Raw genomic sequence first — 6,693 nt, 5'->3', positions numbered from 1 at the left:
GAGGCTGCCATTCCTGGTTCTTTTTTCTTTTTTTGGAAATGGGAGTCTTACTCTGTCACCCAGGCTGAAGTGCAGTGATGCAATTCTGGCTCACTGCAACCTCTGCCTCCTGAGCTCTAACGATTCTCATGCCTCAGCCTCCTGAGTAGCTGGGATTACATGTGCCTGCCACCACACCCAGCTAATTCTTGTATTGGTAGCAGAGACAAGGTTTTACAGTGTTGGCCAGGCTGATCTTGAACTCCTGATCTCAAGTGATCCACCTGCCTCGGCTTCCCAAAGTTCTGGGATTACAGGCATGAGCCACTGCACTCAGCCCCCTTCCTATGTAATTTCTGATGTGCATTAATCACCATCTCTATAAAAATGGTGATTATTATACAGCTGACCTCCCCACCTACATCCCCTTCTAAGAGAACCTGGTTTCTACTACCAGTCCTGGTACCTAAGTCTGTACTATGTTCCTTTCTTCCTCATCACAGCCCATTAGACAACAAGTAGCCTGTGACTCTCTGGGCTCATTCCCTCCAGATTTTGTGGAGCCTGTTAAGTTCCAGGCACACAGAATGAACCCCACCAAGAGACAGGGCCATCTCAGAGCTAAAGCTCCAGGGAGGGAAGAGAAGCCATAAACGTGCAGACAAGGCCAGGTGTCTGCAGAAGAATAGAGCACAGGGGCAAAGTCACAAGGACATGAGACCACAGAGCTCCCTGGGAAACAAAGGACAAGCATGACCATGCCTGAGATTCCCAGTTCAGTCCCTGGAGGGCACCAGAGCCCCAAAATAGGTAAAGCAGAAACTGCCAGAACTACAAGTAGAAAAACAGCACATCCACAGTCCCATGGGAGATTTTCACACACCTCTCAGCAGCTAATAGAACAAGCAAGAAACAAATCAGTAAGGTTATACCATCAAATAGCAAAAGACATGAGGAAGCCAGATTACCTGCAATATTTTTAGAAAATGCTAGAAGCATTTTGTCTATATAAAGCAACAAGGGTTCTTAACATTCCTTTCCATAACACAGAAAAGGTGACAACAAAAATCTCCACAACAGAAAATTACTAGACCACAGTTATCTAAAGAGAAGACCAGTGAGAGCCAGGTATGCCAGGGAGATGGTGAAGCTCCCAGATGCAACAAAATCCAGTTTTCTTCGTAGTGTAATACCTAAAACATACAGTTATCTTCTGTTTCCAAGATTGAGCTTAATCTTTTGATTGACCAGCCTGGCCAACATGGTGAAACCCCGTCTCTACTAAAAATACAAAAATTAGCTGGGCATGGTGGCGTGCACCTGTAATCCCAGCTACTTGGGAGGCTGAGACAGGAGAATCACTTGACTCTGGGAAGCGGAGGTTGCAGTGAGCTGAGATCGCACCACTGGACTCCAGCCTGTGTAACAGAGCAAGGCTCCAACTCCAGGGGGAGAAAAAGGATAGGAATAAAGCGTAGAAAAATAAAAGTACCAGATTCACAGTTCCCATGCTCAGCCCACTCCGTTGCAGGAGCTATCTCTTCTTCACGTCTCTGTCCTTCCAAAACAACATTCACCACTTTCTGTCAAACTCTCATCATGGGGTGCTGCATGCCAAGTGCTGGAGAATCAAAAATGGACCCAAGAGCTCCACTCGGAGCAAGGGCTCAGCACTGCTTGGAGACCTACTGCACACAGAGTCTCCCCTGCAAACTCTGTCTGCCAGGAGCAATGAATACAACCAGTGTCCAGACCTGGGCTCCTACATATCATTCTGTACTCAAAAGAACTTAGGCCTTCTCTGAGAAATCACTGATGCTAGAGTTGGAGAGAAAAAAAAAAAAAAAAACAACAGTACAAGATGAGCCTGGAACATCCTGTAGTACCAGAACATAAGGAAGTGCTCAAAGGCTGACAGTGATGTCAAAGAGATATAGCTTAAAGAAACTTAATGGGACTCCCCGTGGTCAAATTTGAGACAATGTGAAGATTTAAAAAACTAGTGGCTGAAATACATAACTTATTTTTTTTGCAGGGGGAGCTCAGAAAAATGACAGCTAAAAGGTAGAAAGTATAGTAATAGCCAATTACCATTTAACAAGTCCATGATTAATCATCAAGGGCTACTAAAGCCATGGCTGCTGGGGACAGGTAAGGTGGTTCACACTTGTAATCCCAATACTTTGGGAGGCCAAGGCAGGAAGATCACTTGAGCCTAGAAGTTTGAGCCTGGAGTGAGCTATGACTGTGCCACTGTACTCCAGCCTGGACAGAGAAACAGACCCAAGATCCTATCTCAAAACAACAAGAACGAAAGCTACACTGTTGGGACAGACTCCAAGCATGGCCCCACAGGTCCCTCATTAGTGACAATAGGGACCTGTGCCTTTCCACAGAGAGGTCCAGTGGCCGTCACCTACCAAGGGTAGGTCAGCTGACACATAAGTTCCTCCTGATGCGGTCTGACTAGCACTCTGTCCTTCCCTCACTTCTCTTTGTTCTGCTCACTTCCTTTGATCTCTTTCCTTTTTAAGATTATCTGAATCTCCTTCCAGTTGGAGGGTAGCTACCTAAGCTCAACTCCTTCTGAACTGCTTTTCAAATGTATAATATCTTTTCCACTCTAATGCTTTCATGGAAATAAAAAAGTATATTATCAGTCTTCTGAAGTAGGCTTGCTTGTACCTCCTACCCTACAACCCACAATAACTCCTAGAGAAGCAGACTGGTGAGATGAGCCAGGCCACTGCCCAGCCTAGGCTGGTGCAACACACTCCCTTCTTCTGCACACAGATCTTTAGTAAAGGGCCAAAGCTACCTTTCATGGTTCCAATTTTGAGATCCAACCTGGCCTTTCTGACCTAGGTCTGATCATGAGAGAGCTAAAGCGGTCATGAGGAATTGGGGGTTGGGAGTGCTGTTCTAGACTAGAGGAACCTGATGAGGCACAACCACCAGATGCAAAGCATGTATCTCAACCCCAAACAGCAGAAAAAAGTAGGTATGGGGCCTGCTGGGGACATGCCCCCATACCTACTTTTAGCACAGTAGACCTTGTTACTAATGTGATGTTTCCTGAAATGTGGCTGGGTGCTGAATCAGTAAGGACACTGTCCTCGTTCTGATGTATTTGGGGGTAAAGTGCCATGACAGCTACCAGCTATCATGTAACAAACGGGATGGAGGTTAGGCACAGTGGTTCACCCCTGTATTCCCAGCACTTTGGGAGACCGAAGTAGGCAGATCACAAGGTCAAGAGATCGAGACCATCCTGGCCAAAATGGTAAAACCCTGCCTCTACAAAAAATACAAAAATTAGCTGGGTGTGGTGGTGGGCACCTGTAGGCGCCCAGCTACTCAGGAGGCTGAGACAAGAGAATCGCTTGAACCCAGGAGGTGGAGGTTGCAGTGAGCTGAGATTGCGCCAATGCACTACAGCCTGGTGACAGAGTGAGACTCCATCTCAAAAAAAAAACAAAAAAAAGAGAGAGAGATAGAACAGGTAGAACAAGATGTTTCAAGGTGGAGAATGTAGATGAGGGGGTTGGGTGTCTTCTGTACTGTTTGACTTGAAAGTTTTTTAAATAGATAAATTAAAAATAAATATCCTGTATGAAATGCCTGTAAAAAATAAATAAATAAAAATAAATAAATAGATCAAATATTTCACATACACACACAAAAGCTAGAATCCAAGTATACCCATTTGGCATTATATTTTCAAAACTGAGGGAATACCTGAGGACATGAAAACACTTTAAAACAGGTACAAAACTATTAAAATTAAATAACCAAATATTAGGTGGTGGCAGGTTTAATAACTGGTCAAACAGGAAGGTTTTCAGGAAGCAGCTATAGAAAAAAACCAAGGGAATAAGGGTTGAGACAACAAAAACTTGGGTTTTAAAAGTGACGATATAACAACTGCTAATACAAGTGTTTGGTATTAACTTGTATTAAGACCTTAAGATCTTAACAACTGCATTAAGACCTTTCCATTCAGGTGATGGTATCATCTTCCTCATTTTCATACACAGGAAAACTGAGGCTTAGCGAGATTAAGTTCTTTATCAAGATCAGCCAGCTGAACTAGAGCTGAGTCCTGGCAGGCTGACTCCTGAGTCCCAGCCTCAACTGCAGAGAGTTGCAAGACAGTGCCATAAGCACAATAGTGAAAGCACTTAGCCACAGTGCACAGTCAAGGAGTCAAGCAAAGAAAGTGAGACATGAGGCCAGGCACGGTGGCTCACACCTCTGATCTCAGCACTCTGGGAGGCCAAAGCAGGTTGATCACTTGAGGTCAGGAGTTCAAGACCAGCCTGGCCAACATGGTGAAACCTCGCCTCTACTAAAAATAAAAAAATTAGCCGGGCGTGGTGGCACACACCCATAATCCTAGCTACTCAGGAGACTGAGGCAGAAGGACTGCTTGAACCCAGGAAGCAGAGGCTGCAGTGAGATGAGATTGTGCCACTGCACTCCAGCCTGGGTGACAGAGGTGAGAGAAAGGAAAAAGTAAAGGAAGAAGAGAGAGCGAGAGAGAGAGAGAGAGAGAGAGAAATAAAAATGGCAGTATAACTGAATGTCAGAGAAGCTGTTGTAGACTACAGAAATTACTTAACTCCAACGCAGGGGAAAGATGCAATGATATTAAAGTTGGGCTAGGACAAGGTGGCTCACGCCTGTAATCCCAGCACTCTGGGAGGTTGAGGCAGGCAGATCACTGGGCAGGCGGCCCAGGAGTCTGAGACCAGCTGGGCAACACAGCAAAACCCTGTCTCTACAAAAAAATACAAAAATTTGCCAGGTGTGGTGGCACACACCTGTAGTCCCAGTTACTCGGGAGGCTGAGATGGGAAAATCACCTGAGCCTAGAAGGCAGAGGTTGCAATGAGCCAAGATTGTGCCACTGCACTTCAGTCTGGGTGATGGAGCAAGACTCTGTCCCCAAAAAAAGAAGAAATTAAAAGTAATGAAGCCTAATACGAAGAAGGAGACTTTCAAAAGACTACTTCAGTTTCACAGGTATGAGGGGCTAAAAGCTAAAGACGGCATCACATAAACAAGTAAATATCCCCAGACACTAAAAAGGAAATCAGTAAGAGCTGCTTGTGTGCCACACAGACAAATGACATGGGAGTCATAAGGTCTGTTTGTGGGACTGTGCCTGGTTTTAGAAAGCTGAGAAGGAAGTAGCAACCCTTCACACACACACATGTGTGCCTGCATCCGGGCTGCAGAGGCTTGAAGGTCCATCCCCAAACAAAGGAGGGGGGCAGCTTCTGTCTCAACCTCCATTTTTTTTTCCACATTCTGACCAAGCCTAGAGGCTCTGGGGTATACCCTTGGGTTCCTATAACCCCTTGGAAAGGAGTCCCCAAATCCTTGGCAAGCCAAGGATGCCAAAGGTTTTCCATGAAGACAGAGCTGAAGCCAGGCCATAGGCTCTTCTGCCACAACTCTTGCAGAGCACACATGTACTCCTGTGCCTCACAAGACAAGATGCCAGGGCAGGACTCAGGCAAGGGCACCCAGGACTCAACAGAGGTCTATTCAACCTCAGCCTGGCCCCTGTAACATCTGTATCTGCCAGAGGCACACTGTATCCCACTCCCAGTAGCCACTTGCTCCCGCAGCCAGCTGACAAGCCTGTGTGGCCATGCAGTACAAAGACAGGCTCATAGCAAGGGCAGCAATGCTGCCCCCACAGGAGATCAGGCCTCCAGCCAGAGACCAGGAGGGGACATGTACACAAGGACCACCAAGGGGCCATACCAGACTGACTGGTTGGCAATATTGGACTGGAGCAGTGTCCTGGTCTGGCCTGGCTTTAGCCACCACATTTCCAGAGGGTACGCAGATCAGATCATGGGGTAACACTAACTTGCTCAGCTCTAACTCTGCACTCGTCACATTGCAACTTGCTCAAACTAAATTCCAACTTCACTCTAGAAGAACTTTCAGAAAAACCTCAAGCCACATTATCTTTTACTTTTCCTCTAAAAACACATTTATGGGTTTTTATTTGCTCTGTATCAGGAACATATTACATTCTTTTTTTTTTTTTTTAAGATGGAGTTTCGCTGTTCTTGTCCAGGCTGGAGTGCAATGGTGCAATCTTAGCTCACCGAAACCTCCGTCTCCTGGGTTCTAGTGATTCTCCTGCCTCAGCCTCCAGAGTGGCTGAAATTATAGGCATGCGCCACCACATCCAGCTAATTTTGTATTAATTTTGTATTTTTAGTTTCACCACGTTGGTCAGACTAGTCTCAAACTCCTGACGTCAAGTGATCCACCTGCCTCAGCTTCCCAAAGTGCTACAGGTATAAGCCACCACACCAGGCCTTACATTCTTAATATGTTATGTCAGCTGCTCCATGTAAAAATCCACTTATCGGCCAGGCGTGGTGGCTCATGCCTGTAATCACAGCGCTTTTGGAGGCTGAGGCAGGCGGATCACAAGGTCAGGAGTTCAAGACCAGACTGGCCAACACGATGAAACCCTGTCTCTACTAAAAAATACAAAAATTAGCTGGGCATGGTGGCTCGTGCCTGTAATCCCAGCTACTTGGGAGGTTGAGATAGAGGAATTGCTTGAACCAGGACCCAGGAGGCAGAGGTTACACTGAGCCAAGATCACGCCACTGCACTCTGGCCTGGGCTACACAGCAAGACTTCATCTCAAAAAGAGATTTAAAAAAAACGAACACACAC

The 6,693-nt window shown here is 46.1% G+C and overlaps 1 protein-coding gene across 5 annotated transcripts in view; it reads right to left on the bottom strand.

Annotated features, from left to right (window-relative positions):
• The window catches only part of NSD2 (nuclear receptor binding SET domain protein 2), a 101,233-nt gene that overhangs the window by 68,437 nt on the left and 26,103 nt on the right, over nucleotides 1-6,693 (bottom strand). The gene's annotated exons all lie outside the window — the stretch shown is intronic.

The sequence above is a fragment of the Cebus imitator genome, unplaced genomic scaffold (genome assembly GCF_001604975.1).
Source record: "Cebus imitator isolate Cc_AM_T3 unplaced genomic scaffold, Cebus_imitator-1.0 Scaffold117, whole genome shotgun sequence".
NCBI lineage: Eukaryota > Metazoa > Chordata > Mammalia > Primates > Cebidae > Cebus > Cebus imitator.
This window is presented reverse-complemented; position numbering and strand designations above follow the sequence as displayed.